The following is an 8,534-nucleotide window of genomic DNA, read 5'->3' as shown; positions in this document are numbered from 1 at the left end:
CAAAATGACATCTTAGAACAAAATAACTAAGATCCCAAAAAAAGTCATGCGTTATCTGCCCCTGAAACCTAGGTTGCAGCGATTGTATATGTCGACGCATACTGCCACAGACATGAGATGGCATAAGAAAAAACGGGTAGACGATGATGTGATGCGGCATCCTACAGATGGGGAGGCATGGAAAGAGTTCGATCGAACGTTCCCCGAGTTTGCTGCTGATCCCCAAAATGTGATATTGGGACTTGCCACTGATGGATTCAATCCGTATGGGGTTCTAAACCAACACCACAGCACTGGGCCGATTTTCGTATTCCCATATAATTTGCCGCATTTGAAATGCATAAAAAAAGAATACATGATGATGATTGTTTTGATAACTGAGGATCCTGGGAGGTCAATCGATGTTTACTTAAGGCCGCTGGTTGATGAGCTGAAGGATTTATGGACAAATGGTGTTCGCACGTATGATAAATTAACTGGGAAGATGTTCACTTTACGGGCAGCAATTATGTGGACTGTGAATGATTTTCCAGCTATTGCAATGGCTTCTGGGTGGAGCACAAAGGGTTATATGGCATCTCCTGTATGCAAGGAAGATGTAACTTCTAGTTGGCACGCGAGAAAAGTTTGTTACCTTGGTCATCGGAGATGGTTGCCATGGGACCACGAGTGGCGGGAAAAAGATAAAGAGTTCGACGGGAACACAGAGCTTCGCCTCAGACCTAGAGAATGGTCCGGTGATGAGATCTTAGAACAGCTTAACCGTTTGGATTTTGCTCCGTTCGGAAAAACAGTTAGTTATACCAGAACTTCTACGCATATGAACTGGACTCACAAGCCTATGTTTTTTGAGCTCCCATATTGGTCGAAACTCAATTTGAGGCATAATCTAGATATGATGCATGTTGAGAAAAATGTATTTGATACATTGGTGGGCACGATTCTAGATATCGAGGGCAAGACAAAGGACACAATCAAAGCCCGTCTTGATTTGGAAAGAATGGGCATACGAAGGGGTTTATGGATGAACAGGGACAATGAGAAAGCTAGAAGGGATCTTGCATTCTTTTCTATGAAACCGAATGACAAAAAAGAGTTTCTAAAGTTTGTATCGTCTATAAAGTTTCCTGATGGTTATGCTTCTAATATCGCACGTTGCGTGAATGTTGACGCGGGTAAATTTACTGGACTGAAGAGCCATGACTACCATGTGTTTATGCAACGCCTACTTCCTGTGGGTATTCAACATCTATTACCAGAAGATGTTGTGAAGCCAATCATGTTGTTGTCTAGATTTTTTTCCCAACTGACGGCAAAAAAATTGCGAAAGACAGACATGTTTCAGTTGCGCCATGACATTGTCCAAGTCCTATGCAAGTTTGAGATGATATTTCCTGCAGCTTTCTTCACAAGTATGATTCACGTGATGGTTCACTTGCCAGAAGAGGCATTGCTTGCTGGTCCTGTCAACCATCGCTGGATGTATCCAATAGAAAGGTATATAATCCTTATCGTTTGTGTATGCATCATTATCACAGGCTTGCTAATTTGTATCATATCGTTTTATTTTGACAGGCCTCTCGGAAAGCTGAAAAAAGGTGTACGCAAAAGGGCGAAGCCCGAAGGATCAATTATAGAGGCTTGGGTTCAATATGAGTAGCTTACTTTCTGTGGAATGTATTTAAAATATGTGGAGGCGGCTTTCAATCGCAGTAATAACGGAGGTATTGCACAAATTAGAAGTATATTTTCTTAATGTCATTATCTAATTAAAAATAAAACAAATATCAGTTTCATTTGCTTCATATATAATTATTGGGACTATGTATTGCAAGAAATCATGTGTTCCTTCTGTCTAACATTATATTTTGCAAACATTGAAATATTATTCAATAAGCAGTCAATATCACAGCACGTTGGGAATCAGTAATGCCCCATTATCATGTCCGTTCACATTAAAGAGCTGGCGTACTTTTTCTCAAAAAACTGACACGTGGGTCATAAGTAACATACCATGTGCTATATAGTGAATGGTTTATGGTTTATTTATATATAATAAAATTCTAAATATTGCTGAATATTTATTTTGTCTGTATCACTGGGGACATGAGTGACCACAAGCACGTGAGACCTGCTAAGAAGAAGCTGACCAATACAACCGAGTGATTGTGGCTACCGTTGTTCTGTCGGTTGGGGAGATCGTGGTATTGCTAAGAGGGAACACATAAAATGCTTTGCAATCAAATTTTCTTTTGTGTGTGGAATTATGAGTAGTTCAAATGTTAGTGTATCCTTTAATATTCTCCAACCGTTCGAAATGTGATTAGCTGCAATGAACTTTTTTACACGCTGCTTTCTAATCATTATGTTCAAACAAAGTGCTTCAAGTATCCTTCAGTTACGAATGTTTACAAAATCGTGCACCTAAACCAGTCGAGCTCAGATCTTAATAACCAGTAAAACACTAGAACATAACATTCGAAAAAAGTGGGTGCTGCTGGAAATGATGAGTGCTGCTGGAAATCATTACTGGTAATGGAAATAACAGCTGGCTGCTGGAAATGCTGCATTAGCCTGTGATATAATCAATGAATCTCTGTTCAAACATAATTCACCATAAACTACCCATTTTACATGGTAAAAGTCATTGCTTTTTCACATAACTCAAAATTTGAAACTTTATCAAATGTCTATGAAAATTTCTAAATAGGGAGAAGACGTAAAATTAACCTGTGTCCAAATTTCATGCAAAAATGAAACCAAGCAAATCTTAATTTCAATTATCAGTGGACATAGTAAGAGCTCATCGGTGGACATGAACAAAATAATAATAATAATATAACTGCATCTAGAAAACTACACCTGATCATTAGTCTTCATAACAACCGAGCTTCGTATAATAGAAACATAAATCATTCGGTTGGTCCATGCATCCTGTCAAAGTCGTTGAATAATGGGTCACTAAGATCTATTCAAGTTGATTCGTCATTGTTCGACGATGATGTCCTGCATAAACATCAAACACAAGCACATAAAAAATTTACCTATTCAAATTTTAGGTGTTATTATAAATAGTGTTAGCATCTTACGGTGTGTTCAAATTTCTTGGGCATTGTCTTCTATCATGACCAATGTGTCCACACTCCCGACAGTGTCTAATCCCTCGCTTCATTGCCTTTTCCTTTGCTCCCATTACTCCTTTCGACCTTCCTTTGCACCTCACTCTCTTAGGGTCTTTCATATATTGTGTTTGAGAGCTGGACCCTCCAACTTCGTTATTACTTGGTCCATCCTTCAACAACTTCAACTTCACCTGCAAACTTTTTAGAGTCTCTAACAGTAGCTCACATCCTTCTTCACTCATTAATGCATCCTCAACCACATCTGAAGCAAGTCGAGACATTGTACTCCGCTTTATTAAAAGACCAGGATCTGCAGAGTCTTTAATTTCGTTGCCATTTGCATCTGACACCAATCCAGATTTCACAGTTTTCTTCCACCTCTTCAAAATATATTTATCGGGCATATATTCAATCTGGTCCCTTCTGAACAATGCTAGGATGTGCTTGCAAATAATTCCAACAAATTCAAATCTTTTGCAGCTACACGATGCGGGGTCAGAATCTTTGACATATACGACTTCTGCCACTCTTGTTTCCCAATTTTTCCTTTCGCTCACGTTAAAGACAACTTTAGAAGCATCCTCTGTTTTGAGCTCTAGGAAACATGTTGTACTTTGTATTAGTTCTTGCTCAAACTTTTGAAACATTGTCCTTGTGTACAAGGTAGCCATTTGTTTGTTCATTGGCATCGGTAGAAGACATTGAGCCACTTCAAATGCATCTACGTGATCATCAACTAACTCTTTTTCACGTTGATGAGAAAGTGCCCTCTCAAATCGTATTATGAAATCCATCAACGAATTTCTCCTTGATATGTATTGCTTGAAAAAAACATGAGAACCTTCCGCTCTTTGGCTGCTTGACATTCCAGCGGCAAAAAATTGTCGTGGGTAGGCTGGAACCCAAGATTCCCTTAAATCAAACATTGAACTTAGCCATGGATGGTCAGTCAAACCAGCCTTTGTAACCACAATATTCCATTTTGCATCAAACTCATCCTTATTGTCAGTATCCCATATGGCTTTCTGAAATTCACGCCAATACTCCTTATAAGCAGAATGTGGTAACTTAACAGAGAACTTTGATGTGATGTGCCATATGCAAAGTCGATGAAATGTAGTCGAGAAGGCTATTGAAATCGCTCTGGTCATTGCCGCATCTTGATCTGTAATGATCGTTTTAGGTTCGCCACCTGGCATGGCTTTCTTAAACTCCTCAAACATCCAAATAAACGACTCAGTCGTTTCCTTGCTCAAAAATGCGCATGCTAAGACAATTGTCTGACCATGGTTATTAACTCCCAACATTGGTGCAAATGTCAAGTCGTATCGATTCATGTTGAATGTGGTATCGAATACAACAACATCTCCATAAAACCCATACGCCCGTCTAGAAGTTGCATCTGCCCAAAAACATCGACTAAACCTGTCATGGCCATCTCCCTCAATCTTGAAATAAAAAGCCTCATTTTTTTTTTCTGTTCAGCCATAAAATACTCGGTCACTAGTTCAACATCGTGGTTCCTCAGCTTCCCATTCACACTACATTCAAGATTGTAGATATCTTTTTTGATAAAACCGATTTTATCCATTCCTCCGGATTGCACCTCAAAAATACTTACCTTCTGATGAATGGGAATATTAACTGAACCCAACTGTTTTGTGAGTACTTTTGTAGAATCTGAAATATGACGGTGTGATCTCAATAAATGCATTCTTTCTGAGGGTGTCATCTTATAATTGTGTCCCTCTGCAAAAAGAGAGATGGTATACTTCTTGCTCCCATTTGTCTTCACAACCACAATCTTAGCTTTGCAATTGCATCTACTTATTCCCCGTTGTCTTTTTCTCTCCCGAGTTTCATCTCTCCTGTATGCACCTTGTTTGCAACATACAAATTCTTTCCTCAAAATCTCTTTCTTATTTTTCCCCCAAAAGCTGGAATGAAGTCGAATACCAAAGCCAGCCAAGAATGCATATCTATTATAGAAATTGTAAACGAGGTCAAGCGAGTCGAACTTCATCCCAACTGCTGGTGTTTCCTCATTTCTTACTTCAGGAATATAAACCCTCCCATTAGCTGCTACACAGTCATCACTCTCTGAGCCCCCAGACATTTTATCTACGTATATTATTGATCCACTTCTATATTACTGCATAGCAAATATTAATTCATTAATCAATCATTATTGCATCACAACATATCAATGCATTCCACTTACACAAAACATTGCCCAAATTGACACAAAACACGCATAGCCTAACTTGTTGGATTCCAATTACACAAAACGCAAGCAAAATTTAATAATAGTTACGTCATCTCTTGTGAAATAATCTGGAAAAAATAACATTAGAACCAACATGTTCAACTAAGAACACAAATGTAATTCAAACCAGCAATTACAGAACTTCACCCAATATCCTCTCCAAATGCTTACTCCTAATGTCATTAAGCCTAAGTTTAGGATCTTTTACCTACATTTCATAATTTCCCACCCCCACCAAAAATAATCAACTAAGTAAATTGAATATTCAGAAGGAAATGACACATTTTGATTCCACAAATGACGCTTTATTGATGCCACAAATGACGAATTTCCCACCCTCACAAAAAATAAACCAAACCCAATAAAATCAATCCAGCAAGTGAACTTACCTCTCAAAATCAATCGAGAGCTCTGAAGTCAGTCAGCTTGAGAGAATGTGGTGGACATTAGAGAAGACTCTTTGGTATTTAAGACTCCATCTCTACCAAAATCGAGGAACAACTGCTGCTACGGTGTCTAGCTACAAAAAGAGATATGCTACTTTGCTTTCATCTGGAATCTTGTCTGCTGAATGAAAAAGAGAAGGGGTTTTCACTTGAGCCATAGAATCAAAACAGGGCAACAGCTAGGTAAGAACCATTAATCGTAATACCGAGGATACCATAGATCGCAGGCCTCCCAAGGAGCTGATGACAATGGAACGACTATGGGGTTTGGGAGCTTTGGATCCTTCTAATTGTGGGTTTGCTTTACATTCAAAAAGAGAGGATTGTGTTCTTGAGTTTTTCACAGAGAGGGAAAGAGGGAAAGATCTTCAACTGAAGTTGGGTTACTAACGGGTTAGATTTCAACCTGATTCTACATGCACCCTCTTTTAAAAACTCACCGTTGGATGAAATCCAATGGCTCTTACATACCCCTAAAAAACACCCCTTATAACTTTCCACTCACTATAGAAGCTCCCGTCATGACCATGCCTTGACTTTGGGAGGCAAGGGGTTGGGCCCTTTTTGTTTCGACAGAGTAGCTGGGCCACTTTCGGGCCTAGGCAGGGCCTTAGGGTCTAGAATTTAGAGAGGCATTCAGCACCAAGGGCCTTTGGATTCATTCGAAAGGACCTGGGGTCTTTTTTCTTAGAGTGGGCTAGGCCATGGAGATATTTGTTGGGGCTAGGGTTAAGATTTGTGAGAGGGGTGTAAATAAGTTTCTATAGCTCTTGCCGTTCAGTAAGAAATAGCTGGGACCTTTTTTGTAGCTGGGTCTGGCAGTATCCCTTCGACAAGGACCTTTCTTTCGGCAATTTGAGCTCTCCTTTCCTTCGACAAAGGTTCTGGGTTCCAAGGCAAGGCTGAGCTGGGTTTTGGGGGTTCATGCCGATCGACAAGGTTTCGGGAGTTTGTAGATCTTGGGGGAGGCTTCGACAAGCTGGTCATTCAGCAGTCGGGCACTTTATTGAAGTTTTGATAGGAGGGTGAAGCCGGGCTGCGTGGATATTTCAGCAAGAATTGGTTTTGCTACAGCATCTTTTGTGGGCACGTGTCGGACGGTTCGACAGCAGTCCCTGCCGAACGGCAGGGTTGGCGTGCGTTTTGTTGAAGGGTTTGGGAGCTAAAGGGGGTGAACTATTCGTGTGGCTACGATTCCAGCATAGCTTCGGCAAGGTAACATTCTTGCGTCCCTGTTTTTTGTTCTTTCTCGGACCTTGCCATTCAGTAAGCTTGACTTTGAGCCTTGATTATTGCTTCCCAAGCTTCAGCAAGACAGTGGGGTCGGCAAGGGTGTCCAGAGTAAATTTAAATTGTTTGTGTTTGAAGGGTGGGGCTGGGCATAAGTTGGAGTTGGGCCCTTTGTGGTGGCACAGATTTGAACTGGGTCACCATAGCTTCGGCAACAGCTGGGCTGCACGACCTGGTCTGTTGAGGTATGCATTTTTGGTTTGTTCATCCCTTGCCGTTCGGCAAGGGTGGGTTGAGAGATTTGTTTTGTTGTTTTTTGTGTTTAGCAATTTGTGAAATCGAAAAAATTTGGTGTCGGCAGAAGTGCTTGGCTAGGCTACACGAACCAAGCGAGGTGCTGAAGTGTGAGAAGAGACTTGAGGACTTAGAGCTCGGTCTTGTGAAGGTAAAATTTTGTGACCTCCCAAAATAAGTTTCCATGGGACTTGCCGTTCAGCAAGGCCAGCCTTGCCCATTTCGAAATGGTGATAACTTTGGTTTTTGTAGGCGTGAAGGGCTTGGTTTCGGAGCTTGGTTTGAGGTTGTACCTTCTTTCAAGAGGCTAGGCCTCTCGATTTTTGTTTTTGAACCTTGATAGGCGTTTAGCTGGGTCCCGAAGGTTTAGGCAATAGCCGGGGTCTTGGGGCTTCAGCAAGACAAGGAAGAAACCGGAACTGAGCCCTTAGAGCTAGGCCGGCGTCAGAGCATTAGACTCTTGGCAAGAGCTGGGCTTTGAAGGAGGATCCGGAAGCCTTGGGCTGGGCTTTTCCGTGTGGGAAGTGCAGCTGGGCCTCCTTGTTAAGGTAAATATTTGTTGAGGGCCTCTATTTTTTCATGCATTGGCTTTGTCATTAAGCAAGGTCCCTACGACTTCCTCTCTTGAAAAAAATTTTGTTTCTTGAATTTCTCTCTTCCTTTTCGCATGTTGCTTGCCGTTCGGCAATTTGGTTGATTTTGGTTCGTTGAACTTGCAACAGGATCCTGACAAAAAGAGAGTGGGGCTTAAGCCCCTGGCTATAAAATAAGGAGATGGATCAACGAAGCCTGGGTGCCAGGCAGATTCGGCAAGGAGCCTGAATTTGGAGCTTGGGCCATTTTGTCAAACCTTGGAATCAGGTCTGCTCAGGGCGTGGATGTGTCAAGGCTTTTTGGCAAAGCTGAGTTAACTATTTTGGTGAGGCCCCCTTTTTTGTTTGGCAAGGGCATGAGTTTCTTTGTTAGTTGTTTTGCAAGGCTTCTGTGGTATTGACTCTGGGCTGCGCCTCTTAAAGCTAGGGCACGGATTTTGTTGCTTTATTTTTAGAAAAATGGTGAATGGTAAGCCCTCCCGTATTACTTCCACGGGTCTTGCCGTTCGGCAAGGTCCTTTTGAAATCTCTTCGCCGCTCTTTTTTGTTTAAAATATGAATTTCAAATTGTGTGTAGGTACAA

The sequence above is a fragment of the Prunus dulcis genome, unplaced genomic scaffold (genome assembly GCF_902201215.1).
Source record: "Prunus dulcis unplaced genomic scaffold, ALMONDv2, whole genome shotgun sequence".
NCBI lineage: Eukaryota > Viridiplantae > Streptophyta > Magnoliopsida > Rosales > Rosaceae > Prunus > Prunus dulcis.
Note: the sequence above shows the minus strand (reverse complement) of the source record.